The sequence below is a fragment of the Mobula birostris genome, chromosome 3 (genome assembly GCF_030028105.1).
Source record: "Mobula birostris isolate sMobBir1 chromosome 3, sMobBir1.hap1, whole genome shotgun sequence".
NCBI classification, from domain to species: Eukaryota; Metazoa; Chordata; class Chondrichthyes; order Myliobatiformes; family Myliobatidae; genus Mobula; species Mobula birostris.
In genome coordinates, this window is record NC_092372.1 from 117,175,643 (window position 1) to 117,199,432 (window position 23,790).

The 23,790-nt window shown below is 46.7% G+C and overlaps 2 non-coding genes across 2 annotated transcripts; one reads left to right on the top strand and one right to left on the bottom strand.

The window, feature by feature from the left end:
* Positions 1-18,069: 18,069 nt before the first annotated feature.
* On the top strand, positions 18,070-18,141 carry trnah-gug (transfer RNA histidin (anticodon GUG)). The gene has a single exon. It is a non-coding gene; the product is annotated as a tRNA-His (tRNA).
* A 2,035-nt stretch (positions 18,142-20,176) lies between these two features.
* trnah-gug (transfer RNA histidin (anticodon GUG)) lies at positions 20,177-20,248 on the bottom strand. Its single transcript has one exon. It is a non-coding gene; the product is annotated as a tRNA-His (tRNA).
* Between the last annotated feature and the right edge of the window lie 3,542 nt (positions 20,249-23,790).

A 23,790-nucleotide genomic window follows, 5' to 3' on the forward strand; every position in this document is an offset into this window, starting at 1 on the left:
AACTTGAGGGCAGGGTGAAAGTTGGAGGCAAAGTTAATAAAGTCAACGAGCTCTGCATGCGTGCAGGAAGCAGCGCCAATGCAGTCGTCGATGTAGCGAAGGAAAAGTGGGGGACAGATACCAGAATAGGCACGGAACATAGATTATTCCACAAAGCCAACAAAAAGGCAGGCATAGCTAGGACCCATACGGGTGCCCATAGCTACACCTTTAGTTTGGAGGAAGTGGGAGAGGCCAAAAGAGAAATTATTAACAGTAAGGTCTAATTCCTCTAGACGGAGCAGAGTGGTGGTAGAGGGGAACCGATTAGGTATGGAATCCAAAAAGAAGCGTAGAGTTTTGAGACCTTCCTGATGGGGGATGGAAGTATATAGGGACTGGACACCCATGGTGAATATAAAGCGGTGGGGGGCAGGGAACTTAAAATCATCGAAAAGATTAAGAGTGTGAGAAGTGTCACGAACATAGGTAGGAAGGGATTGAACAAGGGGGGATAAAACCGTGTCGAGGTATGCAGAAACGAGTTCGGTGGGGCAGGAGCAAGCTGAGACAATAGGTCGGCCAGGACAGGCAGGTTTGCGGATCTTGGGTAGGAGGTAGAAACGGGAAGTGCGAGGTGTGGGAACTATAAGGTTGGTAGCAGTGGATGGGAGATCCCCTGAGCGGATAAAGTCGCTGATGGTGTGGGAGACAATGGCCTGGTGCTCCTTAGTGGGGTCACGATCGAGAGGTAAATAAGAGGAGATATCCGCGAGTTGTCGCTGTGCCTCGGCAAGGTACAGGTCAGTACGCCAGACTACAACAGCATCCCCCTTATCGGCGGGTTTAATAATAAGGTTAGGATTAGTGCGGAGGGAATGGAGAGCAGAGCGTTCCCAAGGAATGAGGTTGGACTGGGGACAAGGTGCGGTGAAATCGAGACGGTTGATGTCCCGTCGGCAGTTAGCGATAAAGAGATCCAGAGCAGACAGAAGACCAGAGCGGGGTGTCCATGAAGAAGAGGAGGGTTGAAGACGGGAGAAGGGGTCATCGGTGGGAGTGGAAGAGTCCTTGCTGAAGAAGTAGGCTCGGAGACGGAGACGGCGGAAGAAAAGTTCCGCATCATGGCGAACACGGAACTCGCTGAGGTGTGGGAGAAGGGGGACAAAGGTGAGGCCCTTACTGAGGACAGAGTGCTCTGCCTCCGACAGTTGAAGGTCGGAGGGGATGGTAAAGACCCGGCACGGATGAGAGCTGGGATCAGAGGGGGGAGGGGGAGGCTGGGGGTGTCAATGGAGAAGGGAGGGTTGCGGTGAGAGGAAGATGGAGCCTCTGAGGGCCCAGGAGCTGACGGTGGGATCTGAGGGAGATGGGATTGCAGAGTATTGGTGGGGGAAGGGGAGACGGGAGGCACAATAGCAGCACATAAAGACCCAGCCTGGAGTTCAAGGCTGGAGTCGCAGTTGGTGGTTGCGCAATCGCTTTGAATGTGTCCATGGTCGTTGCTGGAGTCCGGGTTTTGAATATGACCTGAGGTGTTGGAGCCGGCATGGGCAATCTGAAGTTCATGCCTGCTAGTTCCATGGCCAGCAGGCTCTGGAGTCTGTAGATGTAGTATCTTGCGATCTTTGCCTAACATTACAAAGTCAAAAAAACGGCGATTGCAGGCGTGAATCCGACGGAGGATGAAATAACGGGTAGGACCATTACAGACGGCGAAGAAAGTGTCCCGAAGGTGTTAACAACAGGAATTCTACAGGTGCTGGAAATTCAAGTAACACACATAAAAGTTGCAGGTGAACGCAGCAGGCCAGGCAGCATCTCTAGGAAGAGGTGCAGTCGACGTTTACGTTTCATGTACGAGACCCGTCCGCAGAACTGAAAAAGTGACACAAGAAATTGATGAAGGTGTAATGAGATGTCTGTGACAGGGAAGAATCAGGATGACCATTGCGGAAAAATAATAAGCAGCTGGACGAACTCAGCGGCCTTGTGCAGACAATGGAATGGACATTTCCTGTATCAGGTCTGTGGCCATTGACATCATCTGTAAACAAATGTACAAAGCTTATTGGGTGAATGGGAGAAGTTAGTGGGAAGGACAAAAGCTAAAGAACGAAGATTTTAAAAAAGTTGACGGTTCAGAGAACAGGGAAGGCTGAACAGTTGCAAATAAAGGCATATTAAATGATAATGGACACAGAGAGTGTGGACTGCATGATGTCCGATTGGAAAATCGAATACTAGAGGGCACACGTGTTAACGCTAGAACTGAGTGCTGAATAAGAACCTGAGGGGCATTTTACCCAGCGGATGGTAAAGCTATCGAACAGCTTCGAGAGGAAATGGCTGAGGTAGATAGATTCTGGGTCATCACTGGCAGTTATCCAACCACCAGTTAACTGGACTATGGTGTCGTTTTGGGCTGGTCTAACAAACGCAAAAAAGAAATTCCCCCAAGAGGGAACTAAGCATCTTCCCAGTTACCAACCAAACTACCTCATGGAGTTTACTTCCGAGTCTACTTAACGCCCAGGATTTTTAAAAAAATCAAAAACCAGAGGCCCTCTCTCTGCAGTTCAAGAACTTAACGGTGATGAAAATCCTTCATTTATAATTCCCAGCTCGAGAGTGGCGGCGCCCATCCGATGTAACTTACATGCTCAGAGCCCAAGATCAAAATGGGGTAGACTCGGGTCCCTCCAGGTTGTATCTTTGTTTCCGAACTAGTTCGTTCGGTGATGTTCAATTAGGGGCACGCTTCGAAACTGACTGGGCATCCAGGGGTGGCTCGCACCGTAGAGATGGTCAGGGAACGTTACCGGTGGTCAAGCATTCTGCAGATGTCAGGGAATATGTCTCAGCGTGTGACGTTTGCACACGAAATATAGCACCCCGAGCACACCCTCAACGTCTGCTTCAGCCCCTCCTATTTCCTACTCGCTTTTGTTCCCACAGTTCTTTGATAATTTTCAGTGGTCTTCTAGTATCTCGGGGAAATGCAGTAATAATGATGGTCATAGTCCGATACTCCAAGGCCTGCCGCTTTGTACTACTTCACAAACTACCATCAGCTTTAGAGACCGCCAAGCTCGCGTAACAGGACATAGAACCATAGAATCATAGAAACTACAGCACAGAAACGGGCCCTTTGGCCCTTCTTGGCTGTGCCGAACCATTTTCTGCCTAGTCCTACTGACCTGCACATGGACCATATCCCTCCATACACCTCCCATCCATGTATCTGTCCAATTTATTCTTAAATGTTAAAAAAGAACCCGCATTTACCACCTCGTCTGGCAGCTCATTCCATACTCCCACCATTCTCTGTGTGAAGAAGACCCCCTTAATGTTCCCTTTAAACTTTTCCACCCTCACCCTTAACCCATGTCCTCTATTTTTTTCTCCCCTTGCCTCAGTGGAAAAAGCCTGCTTGCATTCACTCTATCTATACCCATAATAATTTTATATACCTCTATCAAATCTCCCCTCATTCTTCTACGCCCCAGGGAATAAAGTCCTAACCTATCCAACCTTTCTCTATAACTGAGTTTCTCAAGTCCCGGCAACATCCTTGTAAACCTTCTCTGCACTCTTTCAACCTTATTTATATCCTTCCTGTAATTTGGTGACCAAAACTGAACACAATACTCCAGATTCGGCCTCACCAATGCCTTATACAACCTCATCATAACATTCCAGCTCTTATACTCAGTACTTCGATTAATAAAGGCCAATGTACCAAAAGCTCTCTTTACGATCCTATCTACCTGTGACGACACTTTTAGGGAATTTTGTATCTGTATTCCCAGATCCCTCTGTTCCACTGCACTCCTCAGTGCCTTACCATTAACCCTGTATGTTCTACGTTGGTTTGTCCTTCCAACGTGCAATACCTCACACTTGTCAGTATTAAACTCCATCTGCCATTTTTCAGCCCATTTTTCCAGCTGGTCCAAGTCCCTCTGCAGGCTCTGAAAACCTTCCTCACTGTCTATTACACCTCCAATCTTTGTATCATCAGCAAACTTGCTGATCCAATTTACCACATTATCATCCAGATCATTGATATAGATGACAAATAACAATGGACCTAGCACTGATCCCTGTGGCACACCACTAGTCCCAGGCCTCCACTCAGAGAAGCAATTCTCTACCACCACTCTCTGGCTTCTTCCATCGAGCCAATGTCTAATCCAATTTAAAACCTCTCCATGTATACCTAGCGACTGAATTTTCCTAACTAACCTCCCATGCGGGACCTTGTCAAAGGCCTTACTGAAGTCCATGTAGACAATATCCACTGCATTCCCTTCATCCACTTACCTGGTAACCTCCTCGATAAACTCCAACAGATTGGTCAAACATGACCTACCACGCACAAAGCCATGTTGACTCTCCCTAATAAGCCCCTGTCTATCCAAATGCTTGTAGATTCTGTCTCTTAGTACTCCCTCCAATAACTTACCTACTACTGACGTTAAACTCACCGGCCTATAATTTCCCGGATCACCTTTCGATCCTTTTTTAAACAACGGAACAACATGAGCCACTCTCCAATCCTCCGGCACTTCACCCGTAGACAGCGACATTTTAAATATTTCTGCCAGGGCCCCCGCAATTTCAACACTAGTCTCCTTCAAGGTCCGAGGGAACACCCTGTCAGGTCCCGAGGATTTATCCACTTTAATTTTCCTCAAGACAGCAAGCACCTCCTCCTTTTCAATCTGTACAGTTTCCATGGTCTCACTACTTGATTCCCTCAATTCCATAGATTTCATGCCAGCTTCCTTAGTAAATACAGACGCAAAAAACCTATTTAAGATCTCCCCTATTTCCTTTGGTTCCGCACAAAGCCGACCACTCTGATCTTCAAGACGACCAATTTTATCCCTTACAATCCTTTTGCTCTTAATATACTTGTAAAAGCTCTTTGGATTATCCTTCACTTTGACTGCCAAGGCAACCTCATGTCTTCTTTTTGCCCTCCTGATTTCTTTCTTAAATATTTTCTTGCACTTCTTATACTCCTCAAGCACCTGATTTACCCCCTATTTCCTATACATTTCATACAACTCCCTCTTCTTCTTTATCAGAGTTGCAATATCCCTTGAGAACCAAGGTTCCTTATTCCTATTCAATTTGCCTTTAATCCTGACAGGAACATACAAACTCTGCACTCTCAAAATTTCCCCTTTGAAGGCTTCCCACCTACCAATCACATCCTTGCCAGAGAACAACCTGTCCCAATCCACGCTTTTTAGATCCTTTCTCATTTCTTCAAATTTGGCCTTCTTCCAGTTCAGAACCTCAACCCTAGGACCAGATCTATCCTTGTCCATGATCAAATTGAAACTAATGGTGTTATGATCACTGGAACCAAAGTGCTCCCCTACACAGACTTCCGTCACTTGCCCTAATTCGTTTCCTAACAGGAGATCCAATATTGCATCCCCTCTAGTTGGTCCCTCTATATACTGATTTAGCAAACTTTCCTGAACACATTTTACAAACTCTAAACCATCTAGACCCCTGACAGTATGGGAGTCCCAATCAATGTATGGAAAATTAAAATCCCATACCACCACAACTTTATGTTTCCTGCAGTTGCCTGCTATTTCTCTGCAGATTTGCACTTCCAAGTCTCGTTGACTATTTGGTGGTCTGTAATACAATCCCACTAATGTGGCCATACCTTTCTTGTTTCTCAGCTCCACCCATAAGGACTCAGTAGACAAGCCCTCTAATCTGTCCTGCCTGAGCACTGCTGTAATATTTTCCCTAACAAGCAATACTACTCCCCCACCTTTCATTCCTCTGCCTCGATCACATCTGAAACACCGGAACCCTGGAATATTAAGCTGCCAGTCCTGCCCCTCCTGCAGCCAATTTTCACTAAATGCTACAACATCATAATTCCGCGTGTCAATCCACGCCCTCAACTCATCCGCCTTCCCCGCAATACTCCTAGCATTGAAATATATACACCTCAGAAGATTTTTACCACCACTCACAATCTTTCTATCAGCGGATTTGCTTAAACTTTCAATATCATTTATCTTCACCCCAGCCACACTGTCAGCTCTGGCACTCTGGTTCCCATCCCCCTGCAAATCTAGTTTAAAGCCTCCCCAATAGCACTAACAAACCTCCCTGAAAGGATATTGGTCCCCCTGTGGTTCAAGTGTAACCCTTCTCACTTGTACAGGTCCCACCTGCCCCAGAAGAGGTCCCAATGATCCTGAAATCTGAAACCCTGCCCCCTACACCAGTTCCTCAGCCACTTGTTCCTCCTCCAGAGCATTCTATTCCTACCCTCACTGGCACCTAGCGCAGGTAGCAATCCTGAGATTACCACCCTTGAGGTCCTGCTTTTCAACTTCCTACCAAGCTCTCTATACTCACTGTCCAGGACCTCTTCACTCTTCCTTGCTATGTCATTGGTACCGATGTGCACTACGACATATGGCTGGTCACCCTCCCACTTCAGAATGTCATGCAATCGATCAGAGACATCCTTGACCCTGGCACCTGGGAGGCAACAAACCATCCTGGATTCTCTGTGACGACCACAGAACCTTCTATCTGCACCTCTAAATATCGATTCCCCTATCACTACCGCTCTCCTCTTTTTCCCTCCTCCCTTCTGCACTGCAGAGCCAGACTCAGTGCCAGAGATCCGGCTACTGCAGCTAGTGCCAGGTAAGTCATCCCCCCCAACAGTATCCAATGCGGTATCCTTGTTGTTGAGGGGAATGGCCACAGGGGAACCCTGCTCTGCCTGCCCTTTCCTCTTCCCTCGCCTGACAGTGACCCAATTTCCTGTCCTCTGTTCCTTTGGCGTAACTACCTCCCTGTAGCTACGATCTATAATCTCCTCATTCTCCCGAATGTTCCGCAGGTCATCCAGCTTCTGCTCCAGTTCCCTAACGCGGTTTGTCAGGAGCTGCAGCTGGATGCACTTCTTGCAGGTGTCGTTGTCAGGGACACCGGAGGGCTCCCTGACTTCCCACATCCTGCAAGAGGAGCATTCCGACATCCTGCCTGGCATTCTCTCTGCGCTAGACATCTTCAGGATTCACAGTTTCTCCCAGGACGTTGTCTCCGATTGAAGCCACCTGTTTGCTCGTAAGTCTTGGAAGGTTTTTTTCTTTATCTGAGCTCATTTGGTCCCGTGACAGTCTGTCGTCCGGATCCCATCCGCAAACCAATACGCAAACGTAGAGGATGAAACAGGACCTACAGAAAACACTCATATGGCTGGGCTCGGGGTACCTTACCACCTGAAGTGACAACCTGATCTGGGCGGAGCTTGCGCAGAACACATGTCAGCGTTTGTTTATTCGGATCTCTCCTTACAAATGCCACTTTGTGTAACATCCTCCGCTGTTCCCGGAACAGCAAGAGGAGGAGTCGATTCTATCAGCGGACCAGCTAGTTTAGAAATGACTGCAATGGTGGTTAAGCTGAGAGAGGATTTGTTGGCCACTGCACCTCAACAATAAGACCAGGCCAATTGCCGGAAAAGACGGGGGCCAGTAAGTCTCCCCTTTCGGCCATGTGGTGCATCTTTTCTGATGGAGATTGTGCAAGGAATGTTGTTGCTAATCCTAACTGACTGAGGTCTGGAAGGGAAGAAATCGAGTATCCACTTGCACAAGAAGTTATTGCGGCCAAAAGTCATGAAAGTTACTGATTCGTTCTGATGGAATGATAGCATTGAATCACAAGTTGAGATAATGTTCACCCTCATATTAATTATTGTAGGTATCTATTTCTTTAAGGATTCAGTGCGGAGAAGGTCCTGATGGTCCTTCGAGTCAAGCCGCACCAACAGCCCCCATTAATCCTAACCTGGTCACGATGCACTTTTATAATCACCTGTCAGCCTTCCTGGTACGTCTTTGGATTGGAACGAAACCGCAGAAAGTCCACGCATTGCACGGGAAGAAAGTACAGACACGTTATTAAACCTCGCCGGAATTGGACTCAAATATTCGTAACATCCCGAACTGACTGACGTCGCCCCAACTGATACACTACCCAGGCAGGAATGGCAGCTCAGCCTTCCGGGTTTCCGTTGATTTACACGCGTCCGAGCGGGAGATTTAAAGGAAGAGGGATGCCTTTACTGTGCAGGGAAAATGTCACGGCACTGCTCAGTCAGAACAGACTGGAGAACTCGTCTGGTGAAGCGTTATGGGTGGAAATGGGAAAAGAGAAAAATATGATCACGTTAATGAGGCTATATTACAGACCACCCAACAGTCCGAGGGATTCAGAGAAACAAATTTGCAGAGAGATTTTTGACTGTTGCAAGAAACTAAAAGGTTGCTGTAGTAGGTGATTTTCACTTTCCACATATTGACTGGGACTCCCATGTTATAAAAGGACTAAATAGTTTGTCAAATGTGCTCAGAAAAGTTTCCTCAACCAGTACGTAGATGTCCCAAAGAGAGAGTGTGTAATAACTGATCTGCTATTAGGCAATGCGACAGAGCAGGTGACTGAATTTAGATTAGGGGAGTACTTTGCATCTGATAATCACAAAGCCATTAGATTCAAATTAATTATGGAAAAAGATTGATCCCATCCGTAGGCTGAGATTCCAACACTCAGGGTGGAAAAAAATTGATGGTATCCGAAAGGATCCGGAAAGTGTCGATTTGTCACTAGGTTCGGATATGCCCAACGGCTGAGTGAGAGACACTGAAGCTGGTCGATAGTTCACAGAATTTAATGCTAACACTGTTAAAGGGAAAAGAAAACAACAAACGCCAGGCCAAATGGTGCCGTTAACTTAAACTCAAATGGAAAACGAAACCTGCACTGTGGCAGAACAACTGAGAATAGAACGTATACCTCTAGCCTTCAGTTTCTGTTGACTCGACAGTACAATTTCTCAGGCATGGTGGAATAGAGGCAGCAAAGCTTTGCTGTGTGCCAGTCTTTACAAATAATACGTCGGAATGAATGGAGTTAAATGACATCACAATGAAATAATAATTAGCCGACATGTGCATATTTACGAGCGCATTTGCCGTATCTACTGCGCTGCCGAATCCGTGGTTGTGACAGCCTCCCCCCCCCCCCCCAACAGCTCTAGTCGCAGCCCCTGGGGAGTCACAGACTTGTATCCGCTGGAAATCCGAATGAGGGACTTGTCCAAGTTGTCCATCGGTGATTGGGTTGGATAAGTGCCATGGTGTGTACTACAAATATCGGGGCCAAAGACTTCCAATGTAGAGGCAGAAACAAGAGTTATAGAAGGTAGCTCGATCAAGTGACACCGTGAGACGAATCATTCTCAAAATGAGGACATTTCGTTTGCAGATCATCGAGCATCTGCTTCATGAATAAAACTGACACAGAATCTCTGAGCCTGTCAAAATAAACGTCATAAACTTAAACAGAAAGCACCAGGAAACCGCAACAGAAAGAGGAAGTCGCTCGAGAGAAACACAAATAACTCTCAAACCATTCATAAATGCTGTTAAGAATTAACCGATCAAGGTGCTCAAATATTTCAGAGCACAATGCTCACCCTGCACAGGCCTGAAGAAGTCATTACAAGACACCACTTCCTATAGCTGGCACCTTATTGCCCAGGAAGTCCTGAAAACAACAGAAGAAGTGGGCAAGTTGAGGAAGAGGCATGGGAACCCCAACAGACTGAGAGACCGAAGAATCCTGAGGGGACATGGGAAACCCAACGGACTGAGATCAAGAAACCTTGGGCGGTTCCGCAAAGAGGCTTGGGAGTCAGAGATTGGAGGAGGGTATATTGAAACACTGTAATTTCCATTCAGTGTCCAGAGAATACCCCCCCCCCCCCTTCATAGCAGGATTCAGCGTGGACACAGCCTTCCCAGGATACAGATTCTGCTCACATCCGCTGTGACCCATTGCCTGGTTGGACCTCTCCTGCCGTCTACACCATTTTTTCTCTTCGCTTTTGGCTGCGGAATCACTTTCATGGTAGGGATCTTTGAACTAAACAGATTGTATGTAGGGAAATGCCAGCATTTTAAACACCTACACCACCGGAGATGTGTGGGGTCATGGCCTAGGTTCTTTAAGGCATTTGCCGGATCCTCGGAGGGTTAATGGCGACTCCTTTGGTTGCATCATCGGAAGCAGCTCTATTTTGTTTTTTAATAGCTCCATTTTTCCATTTCAGGGTTCTTTTAAAGACCTTTATTTGGAGTTACACGATGACAATGGTTCTTTGCGGGAATGGGACCCGCTCTCCTGGACTCACCACTGGCCGTTGCTCGGTAGGCCAAGGGCTTGGCCTAAGAACTCCGCTCGATTTAGGAGGACCGAGTTTTCGTGGCTCTGGAGACGGGGTGACCGGAGGTCAATGTCCGAGCAGAAGACCAGTGTATCGTAAGAGATGGAAGATCCAACGCTGTGTGCCCGGAGAACCGAGATCTTTGGGCACACAGCTTGCAAAAAGAAAAACAACTGACTTTTTACACCGTAAACCACTGAGTTGTTCGTTCTGTCTCCCCTCTTCTGGTGAAACGGAGACAATTCTTTCTCCCTTATTAGAGAGAGAGAGCCTGTAGTACGTCGAATACAAGGCGAACAATGTAGTCATTGGAGTACAGGTTTCCCCCGCCATCCGAAGAGAGAACGTTCCAATGAGCCGGTTCGTAAGTTGAAATGTCGTAAAGCGAAGAAGCAATTACCATTTATTTATATGGGAAAATTTTGTGAGCGTTCGCAGACCCAAAAATAACCTACCAATTCATGTCAAATAACACATAAAACCTAAAATTACAGTAACATATAGTTAAAACAGAAATGATATGATAAATACACAGCCTTTTAAAAGTAGAAATACTTTTCCACAATCAGTGGCGGCACTGTTCTCCGAAGCGAAAATCTCAGCAAGCGCTCTCGGCAAGAACACTCTCTCCAGTAACCTTTAAGCTATGAAGCTGCCAAATCATACCAAGTAACACGTAAAAATACACAGCCTATATAAAGTAGAAATAATGTATGTACAGTGTACTTACTGAAATTGGGAAGACAGCGCAGAGCACACTGGTGATGGTGTGTTAGACTGAGTCATCGCAGGCTGGGGTGATGCAGTGGCCCCCACCCTCCGTTCCACCGACCGATACATTGCCGCGAAGCATGCAGCAGTAGCCGGGAGGCACAAAGCACATCTTTAAGAAAACGCCTAAATAAACATGCGAATTAATTAGGTACCGCCCGACACGTAATTGTCGGCCCAGATCAGTGCCGATTGCCGATTGCATTGCCTCTGCTCTGGGCCAACATTTACGTGTCGGGCGGCACCTAATTAATTAGCATGATTATTTCGGCTTCTTTGTTAAAGATGTGCTGTGTGCCTCCTGGCTACCGCTGCATTCTCCGCGAATCGGTATGTGTCGGCGGCCTGGGGATTGGGGTGGTGGGACACTGGGGTGTCATCTCATCGTCGTCTGTTTCCATTAGAGCAGGCGGCTCATCTTCTCCGATGACTGCCCGCCTGGATGTCGAAGGTCGAGGTTCGTCGTCTGCAGTGGCTGATGTGGAAGGCCTGCTTGACTGCTGAATCTCGCGCATTTTTAGATTATACAGTTCTTTGTAAGGATTCAAACCATCTGGGAAATATCCCCTAAAGCTACGTACCCTTTCAAAATTAAAGTCGTACTTTATCATTGCAGCGAAAATCTCCCTGGCCACACTCAGGGTCGATCGGCTCACAGTCGTCTAGGGAAATAGCCCTCGGCCCGCCCGACTGGGTAATTAGTTTGCGCGGATGCTGTGTGATGCACCCAACCCCGCCCAAATAACAGAAAATACACCAGATAAAATGAAATTATTTACAGTTTATATATATTACTGAAACTATATAATTAATAGAGAATAAAATATAAAAGGAAAATAAAAGGTGCCACACTTATCAAAGTTCAATCTGTTCGTGCACAAACAGTTGGAGCTCAGGAACCTTCTTCTTCACCCTGCCAGCCCTCGGATCACCTCGACCGGCCGCCTGGGACCAACAATGGTGGTCGACCAGACGCTCCACACGAGTCCGTCTCCGTCTCCTCTTCTCGCAGAACGCCCTCCTCGGTGTCCGACCCTGTCAGTGGACATCACAGCACTGGTCCATCGTCTGTCTCTTTCTCCCGCCTTCTGCCCCAAAACCCCGCGCATACAATCTCTTACAGACGCCCCACAGGCATAACAACTAACCCAGTTGGTTCATTTGTCCTCTTATCAGTAGATAATCTAAAACAAACTGCTCGCGCAAGATCTTTCTCAGCGTTTAACATTACAAGGAAGCATTCCCAAGTATAACAGAACAAAGAAGCTATTTTAATTAGCCTACACAGCAACATAAAAGAAGAAACCCCTTACACTCACGCAGTTGCTTCACGTTCACTGCATTCGGTATCCTTGTTATCCTTTCCTCTTCTAATTGCATCAGCTCTTCATCTATCAGTTCTTGGGTATTTAGACATAAAACAGACTTGTTATTGCAAGCAGCAACCTTTTAGATTGCTCTCCAAATTTTCCAGTTGTCCAAAATATGAATTCCAGATTTCCAACTTAACTATCAACCAATGAGCAATATTCACAAATGCCCATTTCCCTCTGAAATCTGGGATTATCATAGCCAGAATAAAGAGGCAGGGATTTCCATTATTTTAACCTGGATGCCACATGGCCAGAGTGGAATCCGCATGTCTCTATAAAACTAATTCCATGGAAAACAGATAAAATAACAAACGCAAAATGCAGAATACTTTTCTGCCTTCAAAACCTTCCTAACTAACAGCAAAATCTAAAATAAACAGTCAAAACTGACATTGAAAAACGTTAACACGTCTTCAAAGAACAAAGAAAATAATAATAATAAAACTGCTGGGTGGTGGCTCCATATGCAGTCACACAACCTCTTATAAAAAGGTAGAACGTCCAAAAAGACAGAAGCTCCAAGTAAATGGCTTCAGAGTAATAACATATTTAAACTGAGTTCCTTTCCTTTGAAGATAGGATTAATTTAAACCTCCACCCAATAACGATTGATCAAACTATCATAAGAGGATGGCTGGGAACGGACCCAAGTGCAAGACACATACACTGAAGTACTAGGAACAGGACTAGGATACAGGGTGAAGGCTAGGACATGGACACGAAAACCGGGAACCCGAAACAGGACTGGACAAGAGAGCTGGGAGCCCGGGCTTGGACTCTGAGCTAGAGACTAGACAAGGACCCAGAATCTGGTTCTTGCCTCTGGCTCGGACCCCTGAACTAGGCAAAGACGTGAATTGGCTGGCAGGCAGGATGAGGCTGAGTCTTCAGGCTTGAGACTTGAAACGAGGCTTGAGACTTGAGGCGAGGCTTGATATTTGAGGTGAGACTTGAGGAGAGGCCTGAGACTTGAGGCGAGGCTTGAGATCAGGGACTTGAGGCGAGGTGAGGCTAGAGACTCGAAGAGAGGCTTGGGGTCTTGAAGTTCCTCCTGAGCAGGGCGTGGTACTCATGGGCAGGGTGCAGTACTCCTGGGCAGGGCGCGGATCACCTGGGCAGGGCACGGATCTCCACCCGACGGAGGCAAGGGACAGGTAGGGACAGAACCAACCGTAGGGTAACGGCAGTCTGGCCTGACTTACCCGACGGAGGCAAGGGACAGGAAGGGACATAGATACAGGGTGGCTCCAAGACAAGACTTCAGGCGAGACGAGGCGAGAGTTACCAGCAAGACAAGGCAAGGCTTCAGGCAATGCAAGGCGAGACAAGAATTTCAGGCGAGGCGAGAGTTACCAGCAAGACAAGGCAAGGCTTCAGGCGAGGAAACAGAAGGCAGGGGAAGGGATACAAGGAGTAAGGGCAAGAACAATCCAGCAGCCACGGCCTGGTCTCTGGAGGTATTTATGCAGCCAGCCCCAACGAGAATCAGCTGCCTCAATTAGCGCTCAACTGGAACGGAAAGAGGGTAGACAGGAAAACCTGGAGCAAGGGTCGATGGACTGGACCGTAAACCGGAATGCGGTCTTCACGGACCGGACCATAACACAAACAGATTTACATGCAGTAACTCGTATGTGACCACACCTCACGGAACATTTCAAAGCTATAAACCATTCACACTTTCGAAACAATTTCGGAAAATCTCTTGCTCTTAAATATGAAGTTACCATCAGATCACTCTGACGAACTGTGTACCTATAATATTTGAAAACAAAGAAATGCTGGACGTTATTCATCATGCACACGTAAGCAACATTCAGCACGTTTAATCACATTTTTCCCCTCATTTACAAATATCCGATCATATTGTTACCTTTCCGTAACTTTAACCTATGATCTTTATTGGGATTCAGATTAAATGAACTGTTCGCTATACAGTTCCGGGCATAATGACCCCCATCACAGGAGCTGCTGTACACCGAACGCGGTAGATTATGTCGTATTCCGATTTTGATTTCCAGCCCCGGCGCCTCCCTCTCCATTAGTAATACGAAATGGACGATGTTGAAGTCTTCTTGGAAGAAAGGTGTTTGATGTGCTTCAATGATGGTTGAAGTACAGAGATAAATCAATTAAACAACACTTTCTGCTACAGATCTCACGCTGCTAATTGAGGATAAAGGGAATGTGTGTAACTGGGACGTGCATAATAATGTGAAATTTATGTGAATGTAAATTATTTGGAGAGATGAATGTAAGGGTTGTGAATGAGCGGAATAGAGATTTTCGGAAGCTTAGGCAGTACACCAACATATGATTTTGCTAATTGTTCAGCTTTTTCAGAATCAGTAACGGCAAACTTCAATCAACCATACAAAACCAGTACTGTATCAAGTTTCTAACGCTCCCTATTTTCTGTATCACCCCAAAATTTTCATACCTGGCTCTCTTTCCAGGCGCATTCACGGTATGTTCCGTGCAGTAGTTTTTGCCTATCTCACCACTTTTCTAACTATAGCTTGAACTCTTTTATATTGTATGGCAGATGGATAGGAGTAACACTGCCGAACTTTCCTCCCGTTTACAGCTCTTTTACATTCACCCGTCCACCAGTTAGCAGCTCTCCTTTTATTATCTGCCTACGATCTGAGAATTGATTTCTTAGCTAATGAGTTGTGTACCAAGCACAAGGTATTACTACCTAACTCGATATCCTCCAAAGCAAGATGACCAGGAACACACATAAAGTGCTGGAAAAAACCAGCAGGACAGGAATCCTCTAAGGAAAAGAGTAGACAGTGAACGTTTCGGGCCTGATCTTTTCCATAGACGCTGCCTGGACTGCTGAGTTCCTCCAGCATTTTGTGTGCGTTGCTCGGTTTCTCCTGTCACATCTGATGAGTATTCCTGGTACTGCCTGCTTGTGTCTCGGCGGAAAAGCCGCAAAGACAGTAACAACTATCGACTGAGTCACACCGGTATCAGAGGTTTAGACCACAGATTCCGCACTGCTGATATGTGTGGCCGTGATCGTATAGTGGTTAGTACTCTGCGTTGTTGCCGCAGCAACTGAGGTTCGAATCCGAGTCATGGCAGGCTCATTTAGGTTGCTAAATGCTGTAACATTTAGGTTTCAGCAGCGCATGCAAATTATAAGCGCTGTTCTTTTGGCAAACTTTCGGTCCGTCGCTCCCCTCAGAAAGTTAAGCCTCCTCAGTTACCAGTAGTTTTACGATGGACACATTGTCGCTCACACGACTACACCTGAAACTTCTCGCAAGATCAGCAAGCTCAGAATATAAACGGGCTATTATCGACCCCTGGGACCGCGGAATGCAAGGAGCAGAAAGAGCTGCATTACCTCAGCAACAGCAGAGGATCTCCGCTCTCTGATCCAGGCACTGGCAGAGGAGAGGTGCCGTTTCCCCCAGCCGCTGTGTCTGTGAGTCGCCTGCCGCAACATCTTAGTGACACTGTTCTGCGTTCCTTACTGGTGACCAGAACTGCACATAGCTCTCCATTTGTGGCCTAACCAAATCCCTGTGCCTAGTGCAAGTCAACAGTCAAGTTCAGAGTCCAAGTAAAGAGTCAAGTTCCCAGTCCAAATCGAGAGCAAAGTTCCAAGTCCAAATCAACAGTCAAGTTCCAAGTCCAAGTTGAGATTCAAGTTTAAAGTCCAAGCCAAGTCCGAGTCTAAGCCGAGTCAAGTCCAAGCCACGTCCGAGTCCAGTCCAAGCCAAGTCTAAGCCAAGTCTGACCCAAGTCCAATTCAATTCCGAGTCAGGTCCAATCCCAGTCCGAGTCAAGTCCAAACCTAGTCCACGTCAAGTCCAAGCCAAGTCCGAGTCCGGGTCCAAGCCAGGAGCCATGTCTAGACCCACGTGCCGAGTCTCTGCCAAGTCGCGAGTTCCGATTCATGACCTGAGTTCCCTGTCAAGTTCGAATCTCAAATCCAAGTCCAGGTTTTCCGATTTGTCACTTTACATTTACCTTTGTATTATCATTTTGTACTCGCTCCTTGGCTTCCGTAGCATTCTTAATAAACATAGTCCAGTTCCTGATACTTCACTGTCTGTATCTTGCCTTTCGGTCGGCTTCCATCGCCCCCTTATGACAAAAAGGGGTGTTTTCTGGTTGGCTGCCTGTGGCTAGTGGTGTTCCTCAGGGGTCAGTATTGGTACCGACACTTTTCACATTATTTGTCAATAATTTGGATAATGGATTTGATGTCTCTATGACAGAATTTGCGGAAGATACGAAGATACGTGGAGGGGTAGGAAGTGCTGAGGGAGAAATGCGATTACAGCAGTACAGGGCTTAGACAAATTCGAAGAATGGGCAAAAATTGCCAAACGCAATATAGTGTTGGGAAGTGCATGATAATGCATTTGATAAAAGGAACAATAGTGCGGACTATTATCTAAATGGGGAGAAAATTGAAACATCAGAAGTGCAGAGGGACCTAAGAGTCCACGTACAAGACTCCCAGAACGTTAATTCACTGGTTGAGTCTGTGGTAAAGAAGGCAAATGCAATGTAGGCATTTATTTCAAGAGGAATAGAATATAAAAACAAGGAAATAATACTGAAGCTTTATAAGATACTAGTCAGGCCGCACATGGAGTATTGATATCAGTTTTGGACCCTTTATCTCAGAAAGGATGTATTGTCATTGGAGAGGGTCCACAGGAGGTTCACGAGGATTATTCCAGGAATGAAGGGGTTAATATATCAGCAGCGTTTGGCAGCTTTGGACCTGTACTCACTGGAATTTGGAAGATGGCGTAGGATCTCGGGGAAACATAACGAATGCAATTAGTCAAGGAAGAGGGGGGATGGGGCCTACCTTCTCTTAGAGATTATTATTTTGCAGCACAGTTGAGAGTTCTGATACGCTGTAGCAACCCATCCTATGACGCTCAATGGGAAAACATTGACCAGAGGATACTTTCCATGAGCATACAGGCGATTTTTGCTGATAAAAACCTACAAAGTTACATAAATAGTTTTCAACGCCCCCTATTTTTTTGTATCAACCCAAACTTTCCATACCTGGTTCTCTATTCAGGTGCACCACGGTATGTTCCATGGCGCATTTTTCTTGTCCCTCTCACAACTTTTCTAACTATAGCTTGAGCTCTTTTATATTGTATGACAGATGGATAGGAGTAACACTGCAGAACTTCCCTCCCCTTTACAGCTCTTTTACATTCATCCGTTCAGCTGGGAGCAGCTCTCCTTTTCTGGGAATTGATTTCCTAGCTATTGAGTTGTGTACCGAGCACAAGGTATTGCTACCTAACTCGATATCCTCTGAAGGAAGATGACCAGGAACACACATAAGATGTGAGAAATCCCAGCCGGCCAGGCAGCATCTGTGGAAAAGAGTTGACAGTGGAAGTTTCGGGCCTGATGAAGGGTCTTGAACCGAAACTTCGACTCTTTACTCTTTTCCATAGATGCTGCCTGCCCTACTGAGTTCCTCCAGCATTATCTGCGCGTTGTTCGGTTTCTCCTGTCGCTTCTGCTGAGTATTTCCAGTACTGTATGCTTGTGCTCGGCGGAAAACCTGCAAAGGCAGTAACAGCCATTGACTGAGTCACACCGGTATCAGAGGTCTAGACAGCAGATTCCGCACCGCTGATGTGTGCAGCCGTGATCGTATAGTGGTTAGTACTCTGCGTTGTGGCCGCAGCAACCTCGGTTCGAATCCGAGTCACGGCAGGCCGATGTATATACATTTAGGTTTGAGCCGCGCATGCAAATTATAAGAGCTCTTTTTGCAAACCTTCGGTTTGTCGCTCCCCTCAGAAAGTTGAGCCTCCTCTGTTACCAGTAGTTTTACGCTGGACACATTGCCGCTCACACGACTACACCTGAAACTTCTCGATAGATCAGCAAGCTCGGAATATAAACGGGCTGTGATCGACCCCTAGGACCGCGGAATGCAAGGAGCAGAAAGAGCTGCATTACCTCAGCAACAGCAGAGGATCTCCGTTCTCTGATCCAGGCACTGGCAGAGGAGAGGTGCCATTTCCCCCAACCGCTGTGTCTGTGAGTCACCTGCTGCAACATCCTAGTGACGTTCTCCTGCGTTCCTTAATAGTAACCAGAACTGGACACAACTCTCCATTAGTGGCCTAATCAAATTCCTGTGCATGAGCAACATGACTTGCCAAATTTATCACGCAGTCCGGACCGTTGACGACAGGTATGCGGTATTCCTTCTTTACCAGTCTACCTACTTCAGGGTTACGTTCAGGCTGAAGACAAAATTCTTAGCAGCGCGGCGGAACAAGAGAGACTGCGTAGTTTGTGAATGCTATCCCTGCAGCGAAGCAGCATGAGCGGTGAGAAAGAACAATGAGCACTACAGGCAGCACAGTAACAGGCTTCTCGGCACTCGTATCTGCCTTATATAATACGAAATGAAACTGATAACCCCTGCCTGTCCGAGACGCACATTCTTCCATTACCTGTATATTCATGCGCCCATCTTAAAGGATCCTCGGGCTTCAACCATATCTATCCTGTCAGCGTGCGACAGACATCTGCTACTCTCTGTGTGAATGACATTTGCTTTGCACTTCTTCTTCAACATTTGTCTCCTCTCACCTTAAATACTACAGTTAAGTTTCTTTTCCAAATTAATCTTTCCACATATTGTTTTCCACATATATGTGCGACATCGAAACATATGGTGAAATGAGTCCATTGCAACAGCGACTAACGCAAGCCAAGGACATGTCGGGCACCCGCAATTATTCGCTTGCTTTCGGCAGCTATATCGTATGCCCACAACTTACTAACCCTAAGCCGCACGTCTTTGAAATGCGGGCGGAAACCCGAACAATCAGAGGAAACCCTGGTAGTCCCGCGGAGAACGGATGAACACCTTACAAACTGCCGTGGAATTCAACACCGATCGGTGATCCCTGGCGCTGTAAGCAGTTGTGCTGAAAGTCAGGCTATTGTGCTGCCATTTTCTCTCTTGTATTTGCCATTTCCAAACCAGTGACATAATTCTGATTGTCTGTACAGCTATGCCTCTCATAGTACTACACACTACTGGATCTATAAATCGATGCTGCTTTATTTCCTTTGCTCCAAACTACAATTATAAATGCAGGTCTTTCTCTGGTTCGGCCTCTGTCTTTGACCTTGCACGGCCCTTTGACAATGACCCTGAGGGTAGCTGAGCCCAGTCCAATCTGAGCTGGTTTTCAGTCTATCAGTTACGGTGAGGAACTGAATGAGTTGCAATTTGGCAATCAATAAAACAAGCGTTATCAGTCAGTGTTAACTCATCGCCCATGTTACATTAACCAAGTGTGATTACGAAGAAGCGAGTCCTGAATCGGCAGGGCATCGCACTGTCCCTTTTAATAAAATGAATCAGCGACAGGCGACTCACAGGCGCAACGGCTGCGGTGAAATGCACCTCTCTTCCAGCAGTGCCTGGATCGGAGAGTTGAGATTCTCTGTTGGGCCTGTGGTAATGCGGGTCTTCCTACCTCTTGCACCCCGCGATCTCAGGGATCATCATAGCCCGTTTACATTGACAGCTTTCTGATCTATCGCGAACGTTCAGTTCCAAATGCACCGAGTTTTCGTGTGTATTAGTTCGAGTAACAATGTGTCCAGGCTCCCGGTGACAGAGATGACTCTGCTTCCTGAGGGATCGGCGGACGGAAAATCAGCAAAAGAAGAGCCTTTATTTTGCAGGCGCTGCTGAAACCCAAATATGCAGGCACCGGTCTGCCGTGACTCGGATTCGAACCGAGGTTACTGCGGCCACAACGCAGCGTACTAACCACTATACGATCACGGCCACACCACAGCTGTGCGGTTTCGGCTGTCAAATCTCTGATCCCGATGCGAGTCAGTCAACTGACTTTGCGGCGTTTCCGCGGAGACACAGGCATGAAGTACTGGAAATAATCAGCAGATCACCCGTAGCTACGGCTGGAGAAACAGAGTCTACGTTTCATGTACGAGCTCCGTCCGCAGAACTGAAAAGGTGACAGAAGAAATTGCTGAAGGTGTAGTGAGATGTGTCTGACAGGGAAGAATCGGAATGACCATTGCGGAAACATAACAAGCAGCTGGACGAACTCTGCGGCCTTGTGCAGACAATGGAATGGACATTTCCTGTATCAGGTCTGTGGCCATTGACATCATCCGTAAACAAATGTACAAAGCTTATTGAGTGAATGGGAGCAGTTAGTGGGAAGGATAACAGATAAAGAACGAAGATTTTTTTTTAAAAAGTTGGCGGTTCAGGGAACAGGGAAGGCTGCACAGTTACAAATAAAGGCATATTGATTTATAATGGGCACAGACAGTGGGGACTGCATGTTATCCTATTGGAAAATCGAATACCAGATGGCACACGTGTTAACGCTAGAACTGAGTGCTGAATAAGAACCTGGGGGGCATTTTACACAGCGGATGGTAAAGCTATCGAACAGCTTCGAGAGGAAATGGTTGAGGCAGAAAAAATCTGGGTCATCACTGGCTGTTATCCAACAACCAGTCAAGTGACTATGGCGTCGTTTTGGGCTGGTCTAACAAATGCAAAACAGAAATGCCCAGAAAAGTGAACTAAGCATCTTCCCAGTTACCTACCAAACTACCTCCTGCTGTTTACTTCCGAGTCTACTTACCGCCCAGGATTTAAAAAAAAAAGCAAAAACCAGACACCCTGACTCTGTAGTTCAAACACTTAACGGTGATGAGTATTCTTCATCTGTAATTCCCAGCTCGAGAGTGGTGGCGCCCATCCGATGTAAAATACATGCTCAGAGCTCAAGATCAAAATGGGGCAGACTCGGGTTCCTCCAGTTTGTATCTTTGTTTCCAAACTTGTTCGTTCAGTGGTGTTCAATTAGGGACACGCTTGGAAACTGACTGGTCATCCAGGGGTGGCTCGCACCGTAGACATGGCCAGGAGACGTTACCGGTGGCCAGGAATTCTACAGATGTCCGGGAATATGTCTCAGCATGTGACATCTGCGCACGAAATATAGCACCCCGAGCACACCCTCAACGTCTGCTTCAGCCCCTCCAGTTTCCTACTCGTCTTTGGTCCCACAGTTCTATGGATAATTTTCACTGGTCTTCTGGTATCTCGGGGAAATGCAGTGATAATGATGGTCATAGACCGATACTCCAAGGCCTGCCGCTTTGTACTACTTCACAAACTACCATCAGCTTTAGGGACCGCCAAGCTCACGTAACAGCACATCTTCAGGATTCACAGTTTCTCCCAGGACGTTGTCCCCGATTGAAGCCACCCGTTTGCTCGTTGGTTTTGTAAGGTTTTTTTTTTATCTGAGCTCATTTGGTCCCCTGACAGTCTGTCATCCGGGTTCCATCCGCAAAGCAATACGCAAGCGGAGAGGATGAAACGGGACATACAGAGAACACTCATACGGCTGGGCTCGGTGTACATTACCACCTGAAGTGACAACCTGATCTGGGCGGAGCTTGCGCAGAACATACGTCAGCATTTGCTAATTAGTATCTCTGCTCACAAATGCCACTTTATGTCCCGTCCTCCGCTGTTCCCGGAACAAAAAGCGGAGGAGGCGGCTGCATCAGCGGACCAGCCAGTTTAAAAATGACGGCAGTGATGGCTTAAGTTGAGAGAGGCTTTGTTGGCCTCTTCGCCTCAACACTAAGGCTAGGCCAATTACCGGAAAAGACTGGGGCCAGCAAGTCTCCCTTTCAGCCATGTGACGCATCTTTTCTGATGGAGATTGTGCAAGGAATGTTGTTGCCAATCCGAACTGACTGGGGTCTGGAAGGGAGAAAATCGAGGATCCACTTGCGGAAGAATTTATAGAGGCCAAAAGTCTTGAAACTTACTGATTCGTTCTGATGGAATTATAGTATTGAATCCCGAGCTGTAGTCGATAATTATCACTCTCATATTAATTACTGCAGGTATCTATTTCGTTAGCGATTCAGTGCGGAAAAGGTCCTTATGGTCCTTCGAGTCAAGACGCGCCAACAGCCCCTATTAATCTTAACCTAAACATGATACACTTTTGTGATCACCTATCAGCCTATCTGGTATGTCTTTGGATTGGAACGAAACCAGAGAAAGCCCATGCATTCCACGGGAGAACGTACAGACACCTTACCAAACGTCGGCGGAATTGGACTCAAATATTCGCAACATCCCGAGCTGACTAGCGTCGCCCCAACTGATACACTACCCAGGCAGGAATGGCAGCTCAGCCTTCCGGGTTTCCGTTGATTTAGACGCCACCGAGCGGGAGGAATTAAAGGAAGAGGGGTGTCGTTACTGGGCGGGGAAAATGTCACGGCACTGCTCAGTCAGAACAGACTGGAGAACTCGTCTGTGAGGCGTTATGGGTGGAACTGAGAAAAAAAGAAAAGTATGATCACGTTAATGGGGCTATATTACAGACCACCCAACAGTCCGAGGGATTTAGAGAACCAAATTTGCAGACAGACCTTTGACTGTTGCAAGAAACTAAAACGTTGTTGTAGTAGGTGATTTCACTTTCCACATATTGACTGGGACTCCCATGGTATAAAAGGACTAAATAGTTTGTCAATTGTGTTCAGAAAAGTTTCCTTAATCAGTACGGAGATGTCCCAAAGAGAGAGTTTGCAGTAACTGATCTGCTATTAGGGAATGCGACAGAGCAGGTGACAGAAGTTAGAATCGGGAAGTACTTTGCATCTGATGATAATAAAGCCATTAGATTCAGAGTAACTATGGAAAAAGATGGATCCTATCCGTGGGCTGAGATTCCAAATCTCAGGGTGGCAAATTTTGATGGTATCAGAAAGGATCTGGCAAGTGTCGATTTGTCACTCGGATATGGCCCAAGTGCGGAATGACAGACACTGATGCTGGTGGATAGTTCACAGAATTTAATGCGAACTGTGTTAAAGGGAAAAGAAAACAACAAACGCCAGTCCAAACGGGGCCGTTAACTAAAACATAAACGGAAAACGAAACCTACACTGTGGCTGAACAACTGAGAATAAAACGAATACCTCTACTCTTCAGTTTCAGTTGACTCGACAGTCCAATTTCTCAGGCAAGGTGGAATGGAGGCAGCAAAGCTTTGCTGTGTGCAATTCTTTACAAATAATATGTCGGAATGAATGGAGTTAAACGCTATCACAATGCAATAATAATTAGCCGACACGTGCATATTTACGAGCGCATTTGCCGTATCTGCTGCGCTGCGAATCCGTGTTTGTGAAACGCCCCCCCCCCCCGCCCCAGGCACAACCCCTGGGGCGTAACAAATTTGTGTCCGCTGGAATTCCGAATGAGGGACTTGTCCAAGATGTTCATCAGTGAGTCAGGTGGATAAGTGCCATGGT